Below are 20,718 nucleotides of genomic sequence, written 5' to 3' on the forward strand. Positions count from 1 at the left end.
CAGTCCAATAGAAAGAACGCCTTCATAAAGGACGAGGTAACCAAACTTCTCAAAATAGGGTCCATTCGGGAGGTAAAATATCTCGAATGGTTAGCCAACGTAGTTGTAGTCCCTAAAAAGGGGACAAACTTAGAATGTGCGTGGACAATAAGGATTTGAACAAAGCATGCCCCAAAGATTCTTTTTTGTTGCCCAACATCGATCGCATGATCGATGCCACGGCCGGCCACGAGATCCTCACTTTTCTCTATGCCTATTCCGGGAATAATCAAATACAGATGAACCCGGAGGACCAGGAAAAAACCTCATTTGTCACCAAATATGGAACGTATTGTTATAATGTGATGCCCTTCGGGCTAAAAAACGCAGGGGCCACTTACCAACGCCTAGTGAATAAAATGTTCAAAGAACAAATAGGAAAATCAATGGAGGTTTATATTGATGACATGTTAGTCAAATACCTGCGCGCAGAGGACCATTTAGTTCATTTGCAGGAAACGTTCGAGATTCTGAGGAAATACAAAATGAAGCTCAACCCCGAAAAATGTGCCTTCGGGGTCAGTTCGGGCAAGTTCCTCGGCTTCATGGTATCACATCGGGGAATAGAGATTAACCCCGATAAAATCAGGGTTGTCAAAGACATCACCGTCGTAGACAGCGTGAAGGTCGTGCAAAGACTAACGGGTCGGCTCGCCGCCCTAAGCCGATTCATATCGAGATCGTCCGATCGGATTCATAATTTCTTTTCTCTACTCAAAAAGAAGAATGATTTTTCTTGGACCCCGGAGTGCCAACAAGCATTAGAAGGACTAAAACGATATCTATCAAGTGCTCCACTACTTCACACTCCAAAAACCGATGAGAAACTTTGTTTGTACTTGGTAGTATCGAAAGTCGCCGTAAGCGGTGTCCTAGTTCGAGAAGAGCAAGGTACGCAATTCCCAGTTTATTATACAAGTCGAACCTTAGGAGAGGCGGAAACTAAATATCCGCTCCTAGAAAGGTTGGCGCTTGCACTGATAAGCGCCTCAAGGAAGTTAAGGCCATACTTCCAATGTCACCCCATATGCGTATTGTCTACTTACCCGCTTCGTAATATTTTACACAAACCTGAGTTATCAGGCCGACCGGCCAAATGGGCCGTCGAACTCAGTGGATACGATATAGAATATCGACCCCGCACGGCCATCAAGTCTCAAGTCCTAGCAGATTTTGTGGCCGATTTCACACCAGCCCTCGTACCCGAAGCCGAAAAAGAACTGTTGAAATCGGGTACATCATCGGGGGTATGGATCCTTTTTACGGATGGGGCTTCAAACGTAAATGGGTCCGGGCTGGGCATAGTTTTGAAATCACCCACGGGTGGAATTATTAGACAATCTATTAAAACTATCAGGTTGACTAACAACGAGGCCGAGTATGAAGCCATGATTGCAGGTCTCGAGCTAGCTAGAAATTTAGGAGCAGAAATCATTGAAGACAACTGCGACTCCTTGCTGGCGGTAAGTCAAGTAAACAAAACTTTTGAAGTTCGAGAAGGTAGAATGCAGAGGTATTTAGATAAACTGCTTATCACTTTGCGCCATTTCAAACAATGGACTTTACGACATGTGCCACGGGAACAGAATAATGAGGTCGACGCACTGGCGAATTTGGGGTCATCGGTCGAGGTAGATAATGCGGGCTCGGGGAATGTAATTTAACTTTCGAGATCGGTAATCGAAGAAGGACACGCCGAAATAAATTCTACAAGCTTAACCTGGGATTGGAGAAACAAGTATATCGAATATTTGAAAAACAGAAAACTCCCATTGGACCCTAAAGACTCCAGAACCCTGCGGACCAAGGCTGCTCGTTTCACTCTGGCTTCAGATGGAACACTGTACCGAAGAACGTTTGACGGACCATTGGCGGTATGCTTGGGTCCAGGGGATGTCGATTATGTCCTACGGGAAGTGCATGAGGGTACTTGCGGGAATCACTCTGGAGCCGACACATTAGCCCAAACAATAATCAGAGCGGGATATTATTGGATCGATATGGGCAAAGATACGAAGGAATTCGTTCGTAAATGTGATAAATGTCAAAGGTTCGCACCAATGATCCACCAGCCCGGAGAACAACTCCACTCGGTCCTATCCCCGTGGCCTTTCATGAAATGGGGAATGGATGTCGTCGGCCCTCTGCCATCAACCCCAGGTAAAGCCAAATTCATTTTGTTTATGACTGACTATTTTTCTAAATGGGTTGAAGCACAGGCGTTCGAGAAAATAAGAGAGAAAGAAGTTATAGACTTTATTTGGGATCATATCATATGCCGGTTCGGGATACCTGCCAAAATAGTATGTGACAATGGAAAGCAATTCATCGGCGGCAAAGTAACAAGATTCCTCGAAGACCACAAGATAAGAAGGATATTGTCGACGCCGTACCACCCCAGTGGGAATGGGCAGGCCGAATAAACGAATAAAAATGTCAGTCAAAACTTAAAGAAGAGATTGAACGATGCTAAAGGGAGATGGAGAGAAATCCTACCCGAAGTTCTTTGGGCATATCGGACAACATCAAAATCCAGTACGGGGGCGACCCAGTGCCAGATTTCAATTCTCGAGGTTGGTGAACCCAGTGCTAGATTTTAATTCTTGACGAAAGAATCAAATAACGAGGCTATGAACACAAGCCTCGAACTATCGGACGAAAGGCGAGAAACTGCCCTCGTCCGAATGGCCGCCCAAAAGCAGCGAATCGAAAGGTATTATAATCGAAAAACCAAGCTCCGCCATTTCAAGCCTAGGGACTTAGTGTTGAGAAATATTACCATCAATACCCGGAATCCAAATGAAGGGAAGCTAGGACCGAATTGGGAAGGACCATATCAGGTACTCGAGGACATCGGAAAGGAGTCGTACAGGATCGACGTTATAAACGGCAAACAGTTATCAAGCAACTGGAATGTATCACATCTAAAACGGTACTACTGTTCAGGTACTACTGTTCAGGTACAACCTTTCCATATTCGTTTATACCTCAAAACTGACCCCCACAGAAGTCCGAACAAGGGACGAATCTCTCATCAGAAAGTACATGTTGCACTCTTTTTTCCTTGTACCGATTTTATCCCAAATGGGTTTTTCGGCAAGGTTTTTAATGAGGCAATCACTGGTCGTGCAGCATTTATAATGATATCCGAGGCCCCGTAAGAGAGTTACTTCACAGCAACAGGGTCCCGATAGGAAAATTGTAAAGAGCCAAATGGTCGAAGCGAGCCATGCTCGTATAAATTGGCCCGAACCCGGGCGTGTAATCACATGCGAAGAATTAAGATATAATGCGACCATTAAGCCTACAGGCTATTTTCTCATTTCGAGTTCGAGCGAACACTCACTCGGCCAATTAAGCCTACGGGCTGCATCAATTCGAGTTCGAATCATTCACTCGACCAGGCCTACGGGCTATTTCTCATTTCGAGTTCGAGCAAACACTCACTCGACCAAATAGCCTACGGGATGCATCAATTCGAGTTCGAATCATTCACTCGACCAGACCTATGGGCTATTTTTTCATTTCGAGTTCGAGCAAACACTCACTCAACCAAATAGCCTACGGGCTGCATTAATTCGAATTCGAATCATTCACTCGATCAAGCCTACGGTCTATTTTTTATTTTGAGTTCGAGCAAACTCTCATTTCGACCAAATAGCCTGCGGACCACATCAATTTGAGCACAAGCAAACACTCGCTCGACCGTCACGCCCACGGGCTATATTCTCTTCAAAATCGAATCGTTGATAATTAATAAGTCTAAAGAGCTACATCGCCCCAAGTTTGAATAAACGCTCGCTCGGTTGCAGAGACCACGAGTTTCAAGTTTGATTAGGTGGTTTAATACATAGAGATATGCCTATACACAAAATTTATCTACATAGGTGGCTACAACAAAAAAAAAAAAAATTTTAAACGGGAACGGTCTCTTCTTTATCAGGTTCCCCCCATTCTCGGACCCGCTTTTACTCCCATCGTCGTCGTCATCATCATCGAAAACCAGAGCTTCAGCATCAACTTCGAGTTCTTTTTCCCTTTTTATCTCTTCCATGAGATCGAAGCCACGAGCATGAATCTCCTCGAGAGTTTCTCTCCTGGATCGGTACTTAGTAAGTTCGGCGACCCAATGCGCCCGACCATTGGCAGATTCGGCTGCCTCTCTTGCCTGAACTTGGGCAGCTTCAGAATTAGCCCGATAGACCGCCACGAGCGCATCGAATTCGGCCTTGGAGAGTACTGAGGCCAACCGAGCCTCGAGCTCCTCAATTTTTCTTGCTTGAACCAGGCCTTTTTCCTTCATTTTCTGAAGTTGGGTTTCAGACGATGATAACTGGGCTCGAGCAGTCTCTTTTTCTGCAGCAAAGCGGTCCATACATTCTTTCCACCACAAGGATTCCATCCTTATCACATCGACCTCCTCACGCAGCTTCCCTATCATCTCGATTTTTTGCTGCAGCTGTGAGACCGAAATGTTAGCTACCGTTCTGGTATGGAACCCATAGGTTTTCAAAAGAATCATTACCTGCTCAGACAAATCATCGTGGTCTCGATAAGCCTTGGCCAGCTCGGCCCAGAGATCTTTTATTTCCTCCTCTCTCTGCCCTAAGGAAAGTTTGAGAGAGTTTCTCTCATCGGTAGCACGTTTTAGGTCGGCCGCGTATCGATGCAGCTCATTTTGGGAACGAGAATATTGTTCTCGATGGACCGCCACAACCTACGAAGGAACAAGAAGCGAAGTTAACGAAAGACGAACATAAAGGCAATACCAACAAAAGACTGCCGCAAACCGTTTAAAAGACTCACCTGGTTCAAAGCCTGCCGTAAACCGTGAAAAAGATCCGATTCATCACCAGCACCGGCAACATCCTCGATACCAGTAAAAAGGTCACGAAATAGATCCTCTTCATCGTGAGGCCTACCTAGATCGAGGGCACCCAGAGCTTGAGCTTCCCGAATCACCCATGCGGAAAAGGCGGGAAAGGTAGGCGAGTCCTCGATCGCTGCTGCCCCGAGTGACTCGCTCGGAGCATTCCCCTCGGCTTGGAGGGGTTAGAAGGGCTCTTCGAGTGTAACCCCTGCCGGCTGATTCTGATGAGAGGCGTCTTCGACATTCGATAGTTCGGGGACTCTACGAGAACCTCTCTCCGGTATATTTTCAGTTCGAGATGGAGCCCCATGGGGCATCATCGATCCAGCCGGCGTTGAAGCATCGGTGGCTCTCTTCGTCCGGACCGCCAGCGTGGACTCATTATCCTCTTCCTCTTCTTCTTCTTCATCCCTTAGGCGCAAAACCGATTCTACGGTCAAAGGAATAACATTCTTATTCGGCTTACGAGCTGTCCTCTTCTTCGGTTTTGGATAGTCGGGCAACGAAGCTCTCTTCCTTTTATTTTTCTTCACCGGCTTTGGAACGAAGGTCGAGACATCCTCCTCATTAGACAGAGGTCTCAAGACCGCGTCCTTACCCAAACCTGCATATGGGAAACCTTATAAAAAATATCGAGAAATGCCTCGTCAGAGTCCGAGAAATTAGCTTACCGTAATTTTTGGCCTCCCACCGACCCTTAGACAAATCACGCCATGAGCGTTCTGCGTATGTGGAAGTCGAAACAAGATCCCGTACCCAATTCTTAAGGTCGAGAACCGCTCCGGGCATCCAAGGAATCGCTACATCACGAAAAGAGGAGTGTCGATAAGAGAACAAATGAAAGAACAAAATAGAAGCAACAGCAAAATCACACTTATGTTTCAAATTCCACTCCTCGGGAAAGGGCATCTTTTCAGTCGGGATCAGGTCTGAAGTTCTTACTCGAACGAACCTGCTCATCCAACCCCGGTCCATATCCTCATCAATACTCGAGAACAAAGCCTTGGTAGCTCGACGCTGGAGTTTTATTAACCCTCCCCGAAAAAGTCGGGGATGGTACAGCCGGATAAGATGATCGAGGGTGAACGACATCCCCTCGATTTTGCTCACGAAATATCGGATCAGAATAACGATCCGCCACAAAGAAGGATGGATCTGGCCTAAGGTTACCTGATACTGTCGACAAAAGTCGATAACGATGGAATCGAGGGGACCCAAAGTGAAAGGGTAAGTATATACGTTCAAAAACCCTTTCACGTGAGAAGTGATGTCTTCATCAGGTGTAGGTATTATCACTTCCTTTTTTTCCCAATTACAGTCATTTTTTAACAGATCGAGGTGCTTCTCAGTGATCGAACACATATATCTCGATACCGGCTCACATCGGCCGGGGACCGATGAACCTTTATCAACTTTAAAATCTGAAGTAAGGACGCACGCCTCGGGGACACACTCCTCTGGCCGTGGCTCCGCCGGTGTCTCATCGGCGACACAATGTGAAGATGAAGCTTTCTCTTTCTGAGGAACGGTTTGCAATGTTTTCACTATTTTTGAATTCAAAAATAAGGAGTAAAAGAAAGTGATAGAGATTTGGTAGAATTGAGGGATCTTTTCGGAAAGAAATCACAGCTTTTTTGGTAGGCTGGGGAGTATAAAGAAGAAATTGAGAAATTTTAGAAGATAGAAGATGCAAAATGGTAAAAGGTAAAGGTGAAAATTATTTATAGGTTCAAAGCGACGGCAGTTCATTATCAGCAGTGGCTGACCACCGCCTGACATGCATTAAATGCCTTGAAAGACTAAACCGACCGGACAGCTATCATGTGCGTCATGGTTGAACTTGATGGAATCAACAAGATATAATCCGATCGAGCCGTTGAAAATCATATCGTTTCTCGTCATATTTCTTTCTGCGAAACGAGGGGACTATCTGTATACGGTCGAAATGGATTTTAGCCTTTGGCATATCCGGTACGGTCTGACGGGTGGTATATCGAAGTAAGATCCCGAAGGGGGGCACGAACTAACCTAGAGCCCGGGGAGGCCGGTCCCTGTTGAGATCGATATCATAATCAAACTCGAACAAGAATCGAACCATGGCGCGGGTAGATCTATCGTGCTGATAATCCAAAAATCAACCTACATCGACCTGAAATCCATCCGAGGGCTCGAACCGGGATCGGGCTCGAACCAAGATCACGAGTTCGAGCCGAAATCAAGCTCGAACCAAAATCAAGGATTCTAAGCAAGATCGAGCTCGCAGAAAAAAGCCGTTGTAATCCTACTAGAGGGAATCTTGGCAGAAATTATGGAAAAGCTGATTTATCATGGGTTTCCCACTGAATGTTTATTTTATTATACTTGTAGCCAAACCCCTTCACTATAAAAGGGCTTGTTTATCATTCTTGTAGGGCATCCTTTTTTGGGGACTTAGACTGTCACAAACTGTATTATTTCCTCTATGAGAAAAGAGTGATCTTTCTAGTTTCGGACATTGATTCTATTTTGTAAAATCCTAAATTCACTGTTCATAATTGATTTGCGTGGATTACGTTTTCTCCAACCTATATTCATCCTTTTATTTTATCTTAGCGTTCTGTATTAAGTCATACCACATATCTTCGAAACCGCGTATAAATTCAACTCTATCCATTTATCGGGTAAACACCCTCTATGTTATAATTTTTGACTTTTGTTTCTCATAATTGACGTCAATTAGTACAAATCTTTCTAATGTCGAAAAAGGTGAGATATATTGCACGACCGAGAGGCTCATAGCTCATGTTTGACTCCTACCATGATCATAACGTGTGAACAAAGAATAATATAGCACAAAACGTGCCTATAATTCATACATACTCTAGCACTTACTATAAATTAATTTAATAATTAAACCATTTTATATAAACAAATATTTTTTTGTCCACTTAATAAATTGAAGTTAAATAATTTGACGAACTTTATTTTAAAATATAATTTAAAGTGAAGCATCTAATCATCACATGGTTTTGTCACTCTTTAATTCATAGTTTGCTTATTGGGACATTTTTCATGGCCCCCTTCCATACTTCCTCAGGATTTGTTGCTTCAATTCTACAACTTGTTTTCTCCTTATCTTTTCTCTTTTCCTCATTGGTCCCAATTTTGCAAGTCAAAAATCTCTGAGATCCTAAATTCAGAAGCGTGGACCGCTTTAATTTGTGCATCTTTACCCATTTAAAAGATATAGCTTTCATTTGAGTTAATAACGAATATTTACCTTTGCGAGAATAGAAAATATATATATATACACTCAAAAGAAAAGACGATTTGTTATTTTTTCAAATATCTTGAGAAAGCAATTTGTCATGTAAATTCTACTCATATGATTGATTAATATGAGGAAAAACGTTATACAGATCTTTCTATAATATCGTCATTTGTTGCATAATTTTTTGGTTGCTATATTAAAGGGATGTTACACAAAACCCGGTTTCCACCAGTGAACACCGGGTCTTGGCCCACATGATAGCCACCTCTTTGTCATCTCCTCTCATTACTATGTCATCAACATAAACTGTGAGAAAAGTGAGTTTACTCGTTTGATATCTTATGAAGAGGGTGTGATCGATATTTCTTTGTTAGTAACCGAAGGGGGTCATTGCTTTGCTGAATCTGTCAAACTAAGCTCTAGAGGATTGTTTCAGTCTGTACAAGGCTTTCTTCAATCTGCATACCTTTCCTTGACTCTGTGCATTTTCAAATACAGGAGGAATCTCCATATACACCTCTTCTTCTAAGTCTCCATAAAAAATGCATTCTTCACATCAAATTGTTGCAAGTCCCAATCAAGATTAGTTGCACAAGATAAAAGAATTCTAATAATATTTATCTTAGTAATATAGACAAATGTCTTGAGTGATTCCCTTTTCCACCAATCTTGAAATAATACCCTAACCCTCGGCTATATAGTACCACGTCTGATCTCCCAATGTGCGGTCCACAAATTTTCAAGTACTGCCGCACATTTTCAAGTTGTGCGGTCGCACAATTTGAGTGCGGCCGCACTTCATTGTGATAACTTACCAGGCTTCAGTAAAATGCCCATAACCTTTTGTACAAATGTCAAAATGATTTGTTCTATAGCTTTCTGGAAACTAGATTCAAAGGACTACAACTTTTAATTTTGAATCATCTCCAAATTCGTTGTGGATTAAAAGATATAAGCCTCCGAAGTCGAACCATTGAACCTGCAGAAACCCTGAAGTGCGGCCGTGGGCAGAATTGTGCGGGCTGCACTTTTGCTCTGCGGTCCACACTTTTCCTCTGCGGTACGCACTTTTTCCCTTGCCTAAGCACTCAAAAATGTACCCCCGCACTTCCAAAAGTTCCAGAACAATATCAGAGTGTCAAAATTCCCAGACTCACTCAAAACTCACCCCGAAGCTCATTCGAGCCACTCGGGACCCCGTCCGAATGTACCAACAAGTCCTATAACACGATACGAACTTAGTCGGGCCCTCAAATCACATCAAACAACATCAAAAATACGAATCTCACTCCAATTCAAGCCTATTAAAACTAAGGAAATTCCAACTTCTACAATCGATGCCGAAACCTATCAAATCAAGTTTGATTAACCTCAAATTTTGCACACAAGTCATAAATGACATAATGGAGGTATTCAATTTTTCATAATCATATTTTGGCCCCGATATCAAAAAGTCAACTCCCCGGTCAAACTTCCAAACTTAAATTTCTATGTTAGCTATTTCAAGCCTAATTTAACTACGGACTTTCAAATAATTTTGCGGACACGTTCCTAACTCTGCGGTCAACTCTTTTCTTATTGGAATTTCCTCTTTGTCACTGAAACTCCTCTTTTTCATCTCCTGTCATTACTATGTCATCAACATAAACTATGAGAAAAGTGAGTTTACTCGTTTGATATCTTATGAAGAGGGTGTGATCGATATTGCTTTGTTAGTAACCGAAGGGGGTCATTGCTTTGCTGAATCTGTCAAACTAAGCTCTAGAGGATTGTTTCAGTCTGTACAAGGCTTTCATCAATCTGCATACCTTTCCTTGACTCTGTGCATTTTCAAATACAGGAGGAATCTCCATATACACCTCTTCTTCTAAGTCTCCATAAAAAATGCATTCTTCACATCAAATTGTTGCAAGTCCCAATCAAGATTAGTTGCACAAGACAAAAGAATTCTAATAGTATTTATCTTAGTAATATAGACAAATGTCTTGAGTGATTCCCTTTTCCACCAATCTTGAAATAATACCCTAACCCTCGGCTATATAGTACCACGTCTGATCTCCCAATGTGCGGTCCACAAATTTTCAAGTACTGCCGCACATTTTCAAGTTGTGCGGTCGCACAATTTGAGTGCGGCCGCACTTCACTGTGACAACTTACCAGGCTTCAGTAAAATACCCATAACTTTCTGTACAAATGTCAAAATGATTCATTCTATAGCTTTCTGGAAACTAGATTCAAAGGGCTACAACTTTTGATTTTGAATCATCTCAAATTCGTTGTGGATTAAAAGATATAAGCCTCTGAAGTCGAACCATTGAACCTGCAGAAACCCTGAAGTGCGGCCGTGGGCAGAATTGTGCGGGCTGCACTTTTGCTCTGCGGTCCACACTTTTCCTCTGCGGTACACACTTTTTCCCTTGCCTAAGCACTCAAAAATGTACCCCCACACTTCCAAAAGTTCCAGAACAATATCAGAGTGTCGAAATTCACGGACTCGCTCAAAACTCACCCCGAAACTCATTCGAGCCACTCGGGACCCCGTCCGAATGTACCAACAAGTCCTATAACACGATACGAACTTAGTCGGGCCCTCAAATCACATCAAACAATATCAAAAACATGAATCTCACTCCAATTCAAGCCTATTAAAACTAAGGAAATTCCAACTTCTACAATCGATGCCGAAACCTATCAAATCAAGTTTGATTGACCTCAAATTTTGCACACAAGTCATAAATGACATAATGGAGGTATTCAATTTTTCATAATCATATTTTGGCCCCGATATCAAAAAGTCAACTCCCCGGTCAAACTTCCAAACTTAAATTTCTATGTTAGCCATTTCAAGCCTAATTTAACTACGGACTTTCAAATAATTTTACGGACACGTTCCTAACTCTGCGGTCAACTCTTTTCTTATTGGAATTTCCTCTTTGTCACTGAAACTCCTCTTTGTCATTTCCTGTCATTACTATGTCATCAACATAAACTATGAGAAAAGTGAGTTTGCTCGTTTGATATCTTATGAAGAGGGTGTGATTGATATTGCTTTGTTAGTAACCGAAGGGGGTCATTGCTTTGCTGAATCTGTCAAACTAAGTTCTAGAGGATTGTTTCAGTCTGTACAAGGCTTTCTTCAATCTGCATACCTTTCCTTGACTCTGTGCATTTTCAAATACAGGAGGAATCTCCATATACACCTCTTCTTCTAAGTCTCCATAAAAAATGCATTCTTCACATCAAATTGTTGCAAGTCCCAATCAAGATTAGTTGCACAAGACAAAAGAATTCTAATAGTATTTATCTTAGTAATATAGACAAATGTCTAGAGTGATTCCCTTTTCCACCAATCTTGAAATAATACCCTAACCCTCGGCTATATAGTACCACGTATGATCTCCCAATGTGCGGTCCACAAATTTTCAAGTACTGTCGCACATTTTCAAGTTGTGCGGTCGCACAATTTGAGTGCGGCCGCACTTCACTGTGATAACTTACTAGGCTTCAGTAAAATGCCCATAACTTTCTGTACAAATGTCAAAATGATTCGTTCTATAGCTTTATGGAAACTAGATTCAAAGGGCTACAACTTTTGATTTTGAATCATCTCCAAATTCATTGTGGATTAAAAGATATAAGCCTCTGAAGTCGAACCATTGAACCTGCAGAAACCCTGAAGTGCGGCCGTGGGCAGAATTGTGCGGGCCGCACTTTTGCTCTGTGGTCCACACTTTTCCTCTGCGGTACGCACTTTTTACCTTGCCTAAGCACTCAAAAATGTACCCTCGCACTTTCAAAAGTTCCAGAACAACATCAGAGTGTCGAAATTCCCGGACTCGCTCGAAACTCACCCCGAACTCATTCGAGCCACTCGAGACCCCGTCCGAATGTACCAACAAGTCCTATAACATGATACAAACTTAGTCGGGCCCTCAAATCACATCAAACAACATCAAAAACACGAATCACACTCCAATTCAAGCCTATTAAAACTAAGAAAATTCCAACTTCTACAATCGATGCCGAAACCTATCAAATCAAGTCTGATTGACCTCAAATTTTGCACACAAGTCATAAATGACATAATGGAGGTATTCAATTTTTCATAATCATATTTTGGCCCCGATATCAAAAAGTCAACTCCCCGGTCAAACTTCCAAACTTAAATTTTTATGTTAGCCATTTTAAGCCTAATTTAACTATGGACTTTCAAATAATTTTCCTGACACGTTCCTAAGTCCAAAATCACCATACAGAGCTCTTGGAATCATCAAAATTCTATTGCGGAGTCGTTTGCTCAAAAGTCAACTCTGCGGTCAACTCTTTTCTTATTGGAATTTCCTCTTTGTCACTGAAACTCCTCTTTGTCATCTCCTGTCATTACTATGTCATCAACATAAACTATGAGAAAAGTGAGTTTACTCGTTTGATATCTTATGAAGAGGGTGCGATCGATATTGCTTTCTTAGTAACTGAAGGGGGTCATTGCTTTGCTGAATCTGTCAAACTAAGCTCTAGAGGATTGTTTTAGTCTATACAAGGCTTTCTTCAATCTGCATACCTTTTCTTGACTCTGTGCATTTTCAAATACAGGAGGAATCTCCATATACACCTCTTCTTCTAAGTCTCCATAAAAAATGCATTCTTCACATCAAATTGTTGCAAGTCCCAATCAAGATTAGTTGCACAAGACAAAAGAATTCTAATAGTATTTATCTTAGTAACATAGACAAATGTCTTGAGTGATTCCCTTTTCCACTAATCTTGAAATAATACCCTAACCCTCGGCTATATAGTACCACGTCTGATCTCCCAATGTGCTGTCCACAAATTTTCAAGTATTGCCGCACATTTTCAAGTTGTGCGGTCGCACAATTTGAGTGCGGCCGCACTTCACTGTGACAACTTACCAGGCTTCAGTAAAATACCCATAACTTTCTGTACAAATGTCAAAATGATTCGTTCTATAGCTTTCTGTAAACTAGATTCAAAGGGCTACAACTTTTGATTTTAAATTATCTCCAAATTCGTTGTGGATTAAAAGATATAAGCCTCCGAAGTCGAACCATTGAACCGGCAGAAACCCTGAAGTGCGGCCGTGGGCATAATTGTGCGGGCCGCACTTTTGCTCTGCGGTCCACACTTTTCCACTGCGGTCCGAACTTTTTACCTTGCCTAAGAACTCAAAAATGTACCCCCGCACTTCCAAAAGTTCCAGAACAACATCAGAGTGTCGAAATTCCCGGACTCGCTCAAAACTCACCCCGAAACTCATTCGAGCCACTCGAGACCCCGTCCGAATGTACCAACAAGTCCTATAACATGATACGAACTTAGTCGGGCCCTCAAATCACATCAAACAACATCAAAAACACGAATCACACTCCAATTCAAGCCTATTAAAACTAAGAAAATTCCAACTTCTACAATCGATGCTGAAACCTATCAAATCAAGTCTGATTGACCTCAAATTTTGCACACAAGTCATAAATGACATAATGGAGGTATTTAATTTTTCATAATCATATTTTTGCCCCGATATCAAAAAGTCAACTCCCCGGTCAAACTTCCAAACTTAAATTTTTATGTTAGCCATTTTAAGCCTAATTTAACTACGGACTTTCAAATAATTTTACTGACACGTTCCTAAGTCCAAAATCACCATACAGAGCTCTTGGAATCATCAAAATTCTATTGCGGAGTCGTTTGCTCAAAAGTCAACTCTGCGGTCAACTCTTTTCTTATTGGAATTTCCTCTTTGTCACTGAAACTCCTCTTGTCATCTCCTGTCATTACTATGTCATCAACATAAACTATGAGAAAAGTGAGTTTACTCGTTTGATATCTTATGAAGAGGGTGCGATCGATATTGCTTTCTTAGTAACTGAAGGGGGTCATTGCTTTGCTGAATCTGTCAAACTAAGCTCTAGAGGATTGTTTCAGTCTATACAAGGCTTTCTTCAATCTGCATACCTTTTCTTGACTCTGTGCATTTTCAAATACAGGAGGAATCTCCATATACACCTCTTCTTCTAAGTCTCCATAAAAAATGCATTCTTCACATCAAATTGTTGCAAGTCCCAATCAAGATTAGTTGCACAAGACAAAAGAATTCTAATAGTATTTATCTTAGTAACATAGACAAATGTCTTGAGTGATTCCCTTTTCCACTAATCTTGAAATAATACCCTAACCCTCGGCTATATAGTACCACGTCTGATCTCCCAATGTGCTGTCCACAAAGTTTCAAGTACTGCCGCACATTTTCAAGTTGTGCGGTCGCACAATTTGAGTGCGGCCGCACTTCACTGTGACAACTTACCAGGCTTCAGTAAAATACCCATAACTTTCTGTACAAATGTCAAAATGATTCGTTCTATAGCTTTCTGTAAACTAGATTCAAAGGGCTACAACTTTTGATTTTAAATTATCTCCAAATTCGTTGTGGATTAAAAGATATAAGCCTCCGAAGTCGAACCATTGAACCGGCAGAAACCCTGAAGTGCGGCCGTGGGCATAATTGTGCGGGCCGCACTTTTGCTCTGCGGTCCACACTTTTCCACTGCGGTCCGAACTTTTTACCTTGCCTAAGCACTCAAAAATGTACCCCCGCACTTCCAAAAGTTCCAGAACAACATCAGAGTGTCGAAATTCCCGGACTCGCTCAAAACTCACCCCGAAACTCATTCGAGTCACTCGAGACCCCGTCCGAATGTACCAACAAGTCCTATAACACGATACGAACTTAGTCGGGCCCTCAAATCACATCAAACAACATCAAAAACATGAATCACACTCTAATTCAAGCCTATTAAAACTACGAAAATTCCAACTTCTACAATCGATGCCGAAACCTATCAAATCAAGTTTGATTGACCTCAAATTTTGCACAAAAGTCATAAATGACATAATGGAGGTATTCAATTTTTCATAATCATATTTTGGCCCCGACATCAAAAAGTCAACTCCCCGGTCAAACTTCCAAACTTAAATTTCTATGTTAGCCATTTCAAGCCTAATTTAACTATGGATTTTCAAATAATTTTGACGGACACGCTCCTAAGTCCAAAATCACCATACGGAGCTGTTGGAATCGTCTAAATTCTATTTCGGAGTCGTTTGCTCAAAAGTCAACTCTGCGGTCAACTCTTTTCTTATTGGAATTTCATCTTTGTCACTGAAACTCCTCTTTGTCATCTCCTGTCATTACTATGTCATCAACATAAACTGTGAGAAAAGTGAGTTTACTCGTTTGATATCTTATGAAGAGGGTGTGATCGATATTTCTTTGTTAGTAACCGAAGGGGGTCATTGCTTTGCTGAATCTGTCAAACTAAGCTCTAGAGGATTGTTTCAGTCTGTACAAGGCTTTCTTCAATCTGCATACCTTTCCTTGACTCTGTGCATTTTCAAATACAGGAGGAATCTCCATATACACCTCTTCTTCTAAGTCTCCATAAAAAATGCATTCTTCACATCAAATTGTTGCAAGTCCCAATCAAGATTAGTTGCACAAGACAAAAGAATTCTAATAGTATTTATCTTAGTAATATAGACAAATGTCTTGAGTGATTCCCTTTTCCACCAATCTTGAAATAATACCCTGACCCTCGGCTATATAGTACCACGTCTGATCTCCCAATGTGCGGTCCACATATTTTCAAGTACTGCCGCACATTTTTAAGTTGTGCGGTCGCACAATTTGAGTGCGGTCGTACTTCACTGTGAAAACTTATCAGGCTTCAGTAAAATGCCCATAATTTTCTGTACAAATGTCAAAATGATTCGTTCTATAGCTTTCTGGAAACTAGATTCATAGGACTACAACTTTTGATTTTGAATCATCTCCAAATTCGTTGTGGATTAAAAGATATAAACCTCCGAAGTCGAACCATTGAACCGGCAGAAACCCTGAAGTGCGGCCGTGGGCATAATTGTGCGGGCCGCACTTTTGCTCTGCGGTCCACACTTTTCCACTGCGGTCCGAACTTTTTACCTTGCCTAAGCACTCAAAAATGTACCCCCGCACTTCCAAAAGTTCCAGAACAACATCAGAGTGTCGAAATTCCCGGACTCGCTCAAAACTCACCCCGAAACTCATTCGAGCCACTCGAGACCCCGTCCGAATGTACCAACAAGTCCTATAACACGATACGAACTTAGTCGGGCCCTCAAATCACATCAAACAACATCAAAAACACGAATCACACTCCAATTCAAGCCTATTAAAACTAAAAAAATTCCAACTTCTACAATCGATGCCGAAACCTATCAAATCAAGTCTGATTGACCTCAAATTTTGCACACAAGTCATAAATGACATAATGGAGGTATTCAATTTTTCATAATCATATTTTGGCCCCGATATCAAAAAGTCAACTCCCCGGTCAAACTTCCAAACTTAAATTTTTATGTTAGCCATTTCAAGCCTAATTTAACTACGGACTTTCAAATAATTTTACTGACACGTTCCTAAGTCCAAAATCACCATACAGAGCTCTTGGAATCGTCAAAATTCTATTGCGGAGTCGTTTGCTCAAAAGTCAACTCTGCGGTCAACTCTTTTCTTATTGGAATTTCCTCTTTGTCACTGAAACTCCTCTTTGTCATCTCCTGTCATTACTATGTCATCAACATAAACTGTGAGAAAAGTGAGTTTACTCGTTTGATATCTTATGAAGAGGGTGTGATCGATATTTCTTTGTTAGTAACCGAAGGGGGTCATTGCTTTGCTGAATCTGTCAAACTAAGCTCTAGAGGATTGTTTCAGTCTGTACAAGGCTTTCTTCAATCTGCATACCTTTCCTTGACTCTGTGCATTTTCAAATACAGGAGGAATCTCCATATACACCTCTTCTTCTAAGTCTCCATAAAAAATGCATTCTTCACATCAAATTGTTGCAAGTCCCAATCAAGATTAGTTGCACAAGACAAAAGAATTCTAATAGTATTTATCTTAGTAACATAGACAAATGTCTTGAGTGATTCCCTTTTCCACCAATCTTGAAATAATACCCTAACCCTCGGCTATATAGTACCACGTCTGATCTCCCAATGTGCGGTCCACAAATTTTCAAGTACTGCCGCACATTTTCAAGTTGTGCGGTCGCACAATTTGAGTGCGGCCGCACTTCACTGTGACAACTCAAAAATGTACCCCCGCACTTCCAAAAGTTCCAGAACAACATTAGAGTGTCGAAATTCCCGGACTCGCTCAAAACTCATCCCAAAACTCATTCGAGCCACTCGGGACCCCGTCCGAATATACCAACAAGTCCTATAACACGATACGAACTTAGTCGGGCCCTCAAATCACATCAAACAACATCAAAAATACGAATCGCACTCCAATTCAAGCCTATTAAAACTAAGGAAATTCTAACTTCTACAATCGATGCCGAAACCTATCAAATCAAGTTTGATTGACCTCAAATTTTGCACACAAGTCATAAATGACATAATGGAGGTATTCATATTTTCATAATCATATTTTGGCCCCGATATCAAAAAGTCAACTCTCCGGTCAAACTTCCAAACTTAAATTTCTATGTTAGCCATTTCAAGCCTAATTTAACTACGGACTTTCAAATAATTTTACGGACACGCTCCTAAGTCCAAAATCACCATACAGAGCTGTTGGAATCGTCAAAATTCTATTTCGGAGTCGTTTGCTCAAAAGTCAACTCTGCGGTCAACTCTTTTCTTTTAAGCTTCTTAAATAAGAATTGTTCTTTCAATTTAATCCTGAATCATCTGAAAACCAAACTCGGCCACACACGCAAATCAAAATACACATCACAAAGCTACTTGTGACCTTAAGTCCCTGAACGAGATGCTAATTATTAGAACGACAAGTCGAGTCCTTACATTCCCCTCTCTTAAATATACGTTCGTCCTCGAACGTTCCAAGAATTATTCTGAGGACATTAAATTACTGAGTGTATTCTTATACACATACTTGTAGGTGATTCTACGTCACCGCAAATTTAAAATGGTCCAACAACCCCATCTCAGTTGCGATTATCTCTTTTATCAACATTTATAAATTTTAAAAATCAATTTCTGACACTCCAAACATTTTCAAAAGGCCTGGTTTTCACATCAACACATAGTATTAGTTTCAACCGACTGTAGCAACTCCTTCCTACGCACCCATCATACGTATGACCATAACCACATCTCTGGTCATAACCGTTGTTCATAATTAATTTTAGCATCCTCAATTAACCTCATATTAATCAAACCCTCATATCAAATTTTCGCAATACTGACAGCAATTTATCCGAGTTAACGAGTCACATTTAACGCCACCTGGGCACTTACATCGTGGGGCTAAAACTTCAATATTTACAACACAATTATGGCTAAGTATGCATAGAAACACATAAAAGAATTATCAAATAAGCCTAACAGGCATGACGCCCTATCAGTACTATAGTACAATTTAATTTCACAAAGGGAGAATTTACACTCATAAATTTTTCACCACAAGGACCTCGTCCTTATATAACTTCCACCGCGGCTTGTAGCCCAGTTTAAATATTTTACACTATATAAAAATGTGAGGATCTCGTCCTCAACTCCGAATCACAAGTATTTTGCACATTGTGCCAACCGAAAGTTTCAATTTCCTCTCTTTGTTCTTTCCAATAAATTTCGCAAACAATTTTCACAACACATAATGAACCCCCATTCCAATAGGGCATATAATTCATAAAATTGAAAATTATCAAATAAGTCTAATATGCATGACTCCCTATCAGTACTATAGTACAATTTAAATTTCACAAAGGGAGAATTTACACTCATAAATTTTTCACCACAAGGACTTCGTCCTTATATAACTTCCACTGCGGCTTGTAGCCTAGTTTAAATATTTCACACCATATAAAAATGCGAGGATCTCGTCCTCAACTCCGAGCCACAAGTATTTTGCACATTGTGCCAACCGAAATTTTCAATTCTCTCTTTATTCTTTTCAATAAATTTCGTAAACAATTTTCACAACACATAATGAACCCCCATTCCAATAGGGCATATAATTCATAAAATTAAAATTAATTATTCCGAAATCACATCAAAACCCACTGTAGAGAGTATTAGAAAGTCACTTTTGGACTTATAGTCCTCAATGGTGTACAAAATAAAAATGATAGACACGGACTAACATTGTCAAATCTCCCAACATGGATAAACACATAAGTAGGTCACAAAATTACGAAGCTCATCTATAAGCGAAGCATAATAGGAGGACTTGCCTCAATATTCAGAACCGAATCAAATTAAGGAGAAATATCCCTTTATAACGAATCGGGATCATACCTATAACGACACCATCTGGTGTAGTGGCCTCCGTCACACCATAGCAAATATATCAACGGGTTGGGGGGCCCCTCTAGGGAGCCCTCTACCCGCATGTCCTTCACCCCTAAATGGTTGTGCACGTGGGGTAGTAGTTGTACAGGGGCCCATAGCCTGAGTGTTCTGATAAAATCCACCCCTCCCAAATCTGGGATAATCTCTCATGATGTGCCTAGTATCACCACACTCATAACAACCTCTCTGAGGTCGCGATTGCTCGTACTGAGTCTGTGCCAGATAACTGGAATAACCATTATAAGAATTCCGTGTCGGTGGTATACTATAAGAACTTACTTGAGCACCCTGAGTAATTTCATGTGCAAACTGAGCTGGCCGACTGCTCGAGCCTCCGCCATAATGGGTCATAGCTGAAGAAAAAAATCCACTGAACCCTCCAGAGCTTCAAGAAATCTTGGCCTCCTTAAAATCCCTTTCTTCACCTAGAACACCCTCAATCCTCCTCGCAATCTCAACTACTTGTTGAAATGGAGTATCAGTTTGCAACTCTCTAGCCATGCATATTTTAATATCATAATCGAACCCCTCAATGAATCTGCGAACTCGCTCTCTGACTGTAGGAACCAAGATAGGAGCATGATAGGCTAACTCACTGAACCTGATAGCATATTCTGACACTGTCATAGTGCCCTGGCGCAACCATTCAAACTCTGTGCACCACGCATCTCGGAGAGTCTGGGGAACAAACTCTTTCAAAAACATTTCTGAAAATTGAGCCCAAGTTGGTGGTGTTGCATCGGCTGGTCTACCTTCTTCATAAACTTTCCACAACTGATATGCTGCGCCTGACAGCTGAAAAGTAGTAAAGGCAACTCCGCTCACTTCCACAATACCCATGGTACAGAGAATACCCGGTGACACTTTTCTAGAAATCCTTGGGCATCCTCTGAAGCTGTTCCATTGAAAGTAGGTGGACGATACCTTTTAAACCTCTCAAGTCTCTTTTGTTCTTCTTCTGATGCCTCTGGCCTGACCTAAGGTTGAACCGGAATAACATGTTGTACCGGTACTACATCTGAAACCTGACCAATGGGAACTCGCTGCTCTAGAGTACGAGCAGGAGGATTCTGAGTTGTTCCCCCAATTTGTGCAATATTTGGTGCAATAGAGATCAATCCCGCCTGAGTTAATGTACCAAACATATTCAAGAGCTGTGCTAAAGTCTCCTGAAGTACGGGGG

This window comes from Nicotiana tomentosiformis, chromosome 10, assembly GCF_000390325.3.
Source record: "Nicotiana tomentosiformis chromosome 10, ASM39032v3, whole genome shotgun sequence".
In the NCBI taxonomy this organism is placed as follows: domain Eukaryota; kingdom Viridiplantae; phylum Streptophyta; class Magnoliopsida; order Solanales; family Solanaceae; genus Nicotiana; species Nicotiana tomentosiformis.